Below are 8153 nucleotides of genomic sequence, written 5' to 3' on the forward strand. Positions count from 1 at the left end.
CGTTACCGTGTACCCAGCAGATCCAAGGAATGTGGAACATATATTTTGGGCTCCTGGAATGGGACTCGCGACAAATATTTACTAAACAAAATATCGCTTCATTCCCTAATAAGATTGTATCACGTTATAATGGCACAATAGGCCTGCTAAAAAGAAATTAGAGGAGATTGAAAAAGGCATTATAGGATATAATGAATATATGATAAATAAAAAAAGTAACAAATTAAGAAAAGACATAAACAATTACAATATAGAGGTAGTATATCCATATCTCCAGAAGGATTTCTATGAGAGACCAAGGGAAGAAAGTAACTATAGGAAACCCTGGCAACATCAAAATAGGAATCATTCCAATAAAAAGGTTCGTTTTTTTGATACGTCTTACACCAGCTCGGATTCAGAAAACGAGAAAAAGAGCCTCAGAAAAATCAAGAAAGAGATAATGCCCCTTCGATAAATAGGGAGTCTCTAGCTTTTTTAGACCAACGCCCAAAAAATTTTGGTCTCCAAAGGGGCAGAGGGAGAGGAAGAGGGAGAGGCAATTTTTCCCCCCAGACCCAGTACCCTCAACGTCCCTACATGAATACAAGAAGTCAAAAGAAATGGGACTAAACGAAAAAGCACCCATCATCAACTTTGCCAGTAGAGAACTTTCTGATGATGAAAAATGTTTATTAGAAAAAGGACTGGGATATGCTATTGTTCAACCAACTAATAAATACAGTGTAGAAAGGGATTTACAGAGTTTCTTTAGAAAAGTACGATTAAACTCATTCTTTGAGGGTAAAGAGGATAATAGAATTAACTCGAATAAATCAGGATTAAAACCTAAATCAACATGGACACCCTCAATCTCACAAGTCAATAAGGACATAGAGATATTTGAACGGAGTGTAAGTAAAAGCATTGAGGGGTTCATAAATAAAAGCCCGTGGCAAGATAAGAACTTAACTAAAAATGAACATCTTGCACTTAAAAATCAAGAACAGGATACTTCCCTCACGATTAAACCAGCAGATAAGGGAGGGAGTATCGTAATTATGGACACAACTGATTACAATAACAGAATGCATAGAATGCTCGACAACGAAAATCATTATGAACATTCCAATAGATGGCAAGATCTGGCTAAAAAAATAAAAAATATGCTTATTCATGCTAAAGAGGATGACATCATTTGTCAGGAAGAATTTAACTTTTTATTAAATGAAAAACCAGTTATTCCTGCGTTATATGGACTTCCCAAAGTCCAAAAGTGCATACTTGACCCCCCAATGAGGCCTATTGTGTCGAGCATAAATTCCCTGACTGAACCACTAAGCCAATATGCAGACTTTTTTTACAAACTAGTGTCAAACAACAAAAATCTTACATAAAGGATACAATGGCAATGATCAGGAAGATTGAAAAATTACAGTTCTGTCCAGACACGCAATGCCTCGTTACCCTTGATATCGAGGCATTGTATACAAACATTCTTCAAGATAACACCATTGAGATGATTACAAACTTGTTAACCCATAATGATGAGGATCTCTCTCCACACGCCACCTTCATTATCGATTGCGTGAGGATAGTACTTAAAAACAATATCTTTCTATTTAACAACGACTTTAATAAACAGGTGAAGGGGACCAGTATGGGGGCCACTTGTGCCCCCAGCCTGGCATGCCTCTACGTAGCAGCCTTTGAGGAGATCCATGTTTTCAATGAACTCACCCCTTTTTATGAAAACATATCTCAATGGTCATGTTACATTGTTGACGTGTTTTTTATCTGGACCGGCAGTCAAGACCTGCTTGGAGAATTTATTGAATGGCTGAATCTTGGAGACATGAATTTGAAATTTACCTCCAACATCAGCAAAAATAAATGTGAATTTTTGGACATCTTAATTAAAAATGTGGAAGGTACTCTTAACGTTGAATTATTCTCCAAGAGTACTGATAGAAACACTATGCTGCATTATAGCAGCAATCACCCAGCAAGCCAACGGGACAACATCCCCTTTGGCCAATTTTTACGATTAAAACGTAACTGTACCGATACTAAGGATTTTAACAGACATGCAGCAAACTTGACCCAAAAATTAATTGAGCGAGGATATCCCCAAAAATTGATCAAACGTGCATATAAAAGAGCGAAATATTATAATCGCAACAGTCTATTTGAGGAGAAAATGAACACCAGCAATGAAGTTAGACCGATTACATTTGTGACCAATTTCTCCAACTTGAGTAATAAAATCAAGAATATTATAAATAGAAATTGGCATCTAATCTCAGAAAAAGACAAAATGGCCCCACCAAAACCCATCTTTAGTTTCAGAAGAAATCGTACCATCAGAAATTGCTTGGTACACACCTACAGGGACCCCAAAAAAAACTTGCAACCAAATATCTTTAATACTACCCTACCAACGGGGACCTTTGCATGCTGTGGGTGCAACAACTGCTCCAGCATCATTAAAGGGCCACTCATAATAGTGAATGAGGTAAAACATACAGTAAAGAGCTTCATCAATTGTCACTCTAAAAATATGATTTATTTAATCATGTGCCCATGCCAGCAAGGATATATAGGGGAAACAGGGAGATAAATCAGAACTAGACTCACAGAACATAGATCTGCGATCCGAACCAACAAGAAAAATGCCCCATTGGTTGAACACTGGCAAAAGAAACAACACACCTTAGATGATCTTAAATGGTGCGGTATAGAGGTCATTACAACCAACTTTAGAGGAGGCAATGAATCTGTGAAGAGAAAGAAACGCAAACAATACTTTATGTGCCTTTTCAATACAGTAAAAAATTGACTTAATAGTAGGGAAGACTGGGAAAAACTATTCCACTAAGTCATCATCTCCCAATAAATACGAGTGAGGCAGCTGCAGAATATAGATACTAGTTGCCCTTTACAGTAATTTGAAGACCATATTGGGTTGCGCCCTATACATTAAATGTTAAATATGACCCACATTGGTTGTAAATATTGAAGATACCAAGTGCGTACACGGAATTTACTTCCCGTCACCGTGTACCCAGCAGATCCATGGAATGTGGAACATATATTTTGGGCTCCTGGAATGGGACTCGCGACAAATATTTACTAAACAAAATATCGCTTCATTCCCTAATTAGATTGTATCACGTTATAATGGCACAATAGGCCTGTAAATTAGCTTGATTCATCCTTGGTTTAAATATACTGATCTAACTAAGCATTTAAAATTAAAACGAGGACACTCCAAAATGGCCGAACTGTTCGCGCTCCGATACAAGTATTTATCCACTGAACCGGGCGGAATAGAGACGGAACGGCAAAATCTGACTGGGGCTGTTTTGAACATAAATTGATTACGACCCCAAGGACTATCTAAAAATAAGCCGGCAAATGGGCAATGTTGATGATTTCCCAAGCAAAGTAATTTATGAGTCAGTGACAAGGTCCTTTACATAAGGTACGATTCCATCCCCAAAAAGATGAACACCTCGCTATACTCAAGGAATATAACTGCAATAAAGATACAAATCAGTTAAAATAATGCTCTAGTTCGAATTATCGAAACAATAAAGTTTATGAAACTGATTAACACCTTGACCGTTGACCCACGCCTTAGCACGTAAATAGGCGGATACATCCAGCCAAACTCTTGACGGAGATCAAGAGGCTGGTTGGACGCAGGGAGGCCGTTGTATACCGTGAAGGTAAGCGCGTACACGGGAACGCTACTAGAGAGACTGAGGGGTGTCAGTCTGTCTGAATATTATGCACCAGTAGACAAACGGCTAAATCGCTGTTAGTAGATGCCTCTCTTCTCAACCTAACAGATACTTGAGCAGTTGAGAGCATGATAATAACAATATATAGATTGAATGCATGCACAAGAAAGGCGCTCTATTTTCAAATGCCGAGTGAACGCGTAGCGATCTGTAATATTCAATATGCATAACAACCTCTTTGTGAATTACCAGAATAAATCGCTGGAAAACTAAGCAAAGTGACTTATAGTTTAAAACTAATAAAAGACGAGTCTAATCCAGCTTGGTCTTTAATCCGTGTGAAGAAATATGGAAGTAGAGACAACAATTTTTCAATTTCTTCATATGTCCTGATAAAGAGGCATTATCTGTCTGCCCTTTTCCTGCATAGGAATATCTGTATCTTCACAGGATCAGGTAAATATAATAATATGCTGCTAATTCAAGATAACATCTTAAAAAATGAGCTTTCAGAGTGAGGAAAGATATATTGTGGATTGGTTCCTCTAAACTAAATATACATATAATACTGTTTCAGGTCCAGAAAAAGTTTTTAATCTCTGACGGTACCTTGAGAGGTTGGCAGTATCCAAATGCGACCTGCACCTAGCCCGTATCTGGCTACGTGACATATTTGTCTATGATAGGCAAGTCTACACATTATTATTCAGTAACTTTGTCTCTTACACTTAGATTTTGGAGTCCATCATGAATTGTTCTTTTTGCTTATACTACTAGCTAACTGAAGACGACAATACAACACAGTGGCTCCAACCAAGCTAATCTGAAGTTTAATATTGTGTTTATTGGTATGTACAAGAGTTTGCTTTGTATATATAATAGTATTAAGAGAAGATGTAGTCACGAAATGTGTATGACCTTGATAAAAGAGTACTATGTATTACCTCTAGATCTACCTTACGAAACAGTTCCTGAGGAAGTAGATTGACTACCTAATTCTGCTGTAACTCCATGTATAATAGAGAGATACTGTGAGGTATGTGTATAAAATATTGATAAGTACATTAGGGGACTATATAGGAATGTCAGTAAATTTAGGGCGGTGATAATAATACAAATATTCTCCATTATTTAGAAAACTGTCCTGAAGAAGGTGAACAACATCGAATTATCACCGAAACGCCGCGTCGACTGTAGTTTTCTTTTTTAACAAATAATCGAATTGTTATGTGATGCATAAAATGTTTTAATGTTTTTATGAAAATGTATTTTTATCAACATATGTGTAATAAATTGTACGAATCTTTTTTGACAAATCTTATTGTGGACCTATTTGTATTTGATTTATCTTGAAGCCAACTGACAAGAAGAAACATTAGTCCTCCTCTCTCTTTCAGTAAGAAAATATTAAGAAATTGCCTTTTGATAAATTGATATGGGGTTTGATCTCTGCATAAGGTGGGTGCTATATGTTTAGATGTTACAAGAATAATTTTTCCTTTTTAAAAAAATTTGAATGACACATGTGTGCTCCTCGTGTTGGGACATTGTACATTGATTTGAGTCTACTTACCCAGTCCCTATCTCTTATTGTAGGGTATCTCCCTTTCTTTTTAACCACTACCTCCTGTACTACAGATGAGAGTGGTAGTGGGGAAAAAATGGAAGACCCCGGGCCTAAACCTAAAACTGTTCTGAAAAAGAAAAAGATGCGCCACGGAACAAAGGATTTGGCCTGGGATTATACCCCAACTAACCAACGTATTAATCCCTCTTGCGTGTCAAATCCTGGACAGCAACCTGATCACCCAGCATACCCAGACTCAGTTGCCCCAACTTTGGACACTATTCTTCAGGCTATCGCGTCACATCGCGAGGAGACATGCCAGGATGGGTGCAAAGCTCAAGCTGCCTTACATAAGGTGCAAGGTGTTGTGCGTAAATTAACCAGGACCTGTAGTACATTTGGGGATCGACTGACTGACCTAGAATCAAGGATTGTTTCCAACGAATCAGAGATCGAGGTGAACCAGGAACGGTTGACTCTCATGAAGCCGAGCTGGCAGATGTTAGATGGAAGCTGGAGGAGTTTGAAATTCAGTTTCTGGCATTTATGGAATGCTGTGGACATCGAAGCTGTGCACCCGGCATGGGGTGGAATCCGCTCCTATTTCCAGGGAGTTTGAAAACCGCCATCGGAGGAACAATCTGCCAGTTTTAGGGGTCGCCCAGGTGGTGGAGGGGGAAGATGTGTTATATATATATAAAGGTGTATCGATTGAGCTCTGGTCATGTGTTGCATGCTCATCATTACCAGACTCTAATTGGAGTCTGTATGCCTCACATTGGGCGCAGGGGTGTGGCTGAGGTGGGTGGGGGGATGGTGGTGTGGGGCGGGGGACTAAAACAAAAAAAAGCAACTCCAATAATAACACTGATATAGTAATTGATATAATGAAATTGGTAAACTGATAAATGAGAAACAAAAGGCACGAGATATTTTGAAAGCTTATCAGGGCTCTAAGATTAGGTTGGTAGGATCCTCGAAATTATTTAGCAAACTGTAATGGGGAAGTTAAAAATTTGCTCTTGGAATGTGGCGGGTCTAAAGGAAAGGGGTAAGAGGGCTCGCTTAGGTGATTTAATCAAACAAAAACCTTCGGATATTATCTGTCTTCAAGTGACACATTTGCCCTGGGATAAAAGATTTTTTATGGGTTGGAGGATACAACATTCATGCCTGTACAACATAAACATCAAATACTCGTGGGATAGCTATTTTAGCCAAAATATCCTTAGGACTAGCTAAGTGTCATGCAGTGGATACCCTGGGGTGGTGGGTTAATATGGAATTGGCATCTGGTGTAACTATTTGTTCGGTTTATGGATCGAACCAAGATGACCCACACATATTTGAGGATCTTGTATTAGAGCTCGCCTCTTGGCCAAGATGGTTGGTCTTCTGCTGCGATTTAAATATTTCCTTGGGGTCTGCATTTAGGATACAAACTCAGGATAGATACCCATGTCGGAAACCAAGGGTATATAGAGCTATCAGCCAACTCAGAGATAGTTATGATCTGGTAGATATCTGGGATGTAAAAAATCAACCTGACCCTGGGTATACGTATTTTTCAGACCCTCATATTAAATATGTCAGAATAGACTATATATTAGTGACAAGCAATCTAGTTGATCAAGCAGAAGTTATAAAATTTCTAAAAATAATCTCGGACCATAATTCCCTAATTTTGACTGTAAAGTTAACCAATTTTACCAGACATCGTACAAATTGGACATTAGATAGGAAGCTTTTGGTAAATAGTGATTGGATATGCTCCTATGGACATTTATGAAAACAGTTACCTAAAGAATGAGATTAAGGGCCTGACTTAGAACTCGGCGAACGGGTTATTTAGTCACAACAGTGATGGATTTCCCTTCCGCTGAAACATAAATCCGATAGGATATAAAGGGATTTAGATTCGGGTGGACTTGATATCCATCATCTTTGTGACAGAGTAACTCATCTGCCAAGATCTAAATCAGGCCCTAGGTTCTTAAATTATTAGACCTAATTTACACACTGCCAACATCTAAAGTGAAAGTTAACAGCAGATTGTCCTGCACCTTTTAGATCAAAAAGGGACAGAAGACAGGGGATCGCTTGTTTTCATTGCAATTACCATCGTCGCCTTAGGAAAGAAATCTTAGAGAATTCTTCTCACATAAGGAGATCTCAATCATCCATAGTAGGTGATATATATATATATATATATATATATATATATATATATATATATATATATATATATATATATATATATGTGTATTTTGAAAACATCCTCCTTTTTGTCAAACACCCAACAACTAATCTGTTTCCATTGATCTACAAAATTATGAGGAATGGTGTGCTATCTGGTACAAAAATAGGTTGGAACAAATGTGAAATATCTGCAAATGCCCCAGCACAGAATCATTTAAAACAGAATACCCATTGCAATAGAAATATGTCTCCTTGATATCTAGGGATCCAAGCACACAGGTCCAAAGAAATAACTATTAGAGACAATAATGGACCTGTAGTTGAAAAATTAGCAACTAAAGTTAACAAATGGATCCAGCTTCCACCAGCTATAGCAGATAGGATCATATTAAATAAAATGATTACTTTACCTAAATTTTCTGTTAATTATTAAACACAATTTCTTCAGAGCCATCTACTCACACTGTAACTAACTAATATGGACAGGAAAAAATAAGGGAAAATTGAGATATTTTGACACTTTCCAATGAAAAAGGTGGATATGCTGTGCTAGACAATATATACTAGTACATTCAAATATCTCTGGTGCCAAACACAGTTGTTGAAACAGAAGAAATTAAGAAGTCTCTCATTCACTGGGATAGCTATCAGTCCGACACCTT

This window comes from Lissotriton helveticus, chromosome 6 (genome assembly GCF_964261635.1).
Source record: "Lissotriton helveticus chromosome 6, aLisHel1.1, whole genome shotgun sequence".
NCBI classification, from domain to species: domain Eukaryota; kingdom Metazoa; phylum Chordata; class Amphibia; order Caudata; family Salamandridae; genus Lissotriton; species Lissotriton helveticus.